Genomic DNA, 301 nt, shown 5'->3' with positions numbered 1-301 from the left:
CCATGCTTTGATGTCAGTTTACAGAACTGAGTTATATATAGTTCTTTCTTTCATGATTTTATAATCTAGTGCTATAAAAAGGATGTGGACAAACAATTAAAAGGGATATTATAAAAACCACCACTGAATAGTTTAGGTAATGTGTGATGGGTCTATGAGGGAGGGTCTATTTCTCCTGTCTTCGCTGACAGGAAAAAACACGGAGCGAGCATTATTTGTGTTCTTTCCATATGCTACTCTTGAATAAAAGGCCTTAAGAAACCGGCTGGATTTAGAACTTCAGAGAAGGGAAAAGGTCATT

The sequence above is a fragment of the Tupaia chinensis genome, unplaced genomic scaffold (genome assembly GCF_000334495.1).
Source record: "Tupaia chinensis unplaced genomic scaffold, TupChi_1.0 Scaffold147433_1, whole genome shotgun sequence".
In the NCBI taxonomy this organism is placed as follows: domain Eukaryota; kingdom Metazoa; phylum Chordata; class Mammalia; order Scandentia; family Tupaiidae; genus Tupaia; species Tupaia belangeri.
This window is presented reverse-complemented; position numbering follows the sequence as displayed.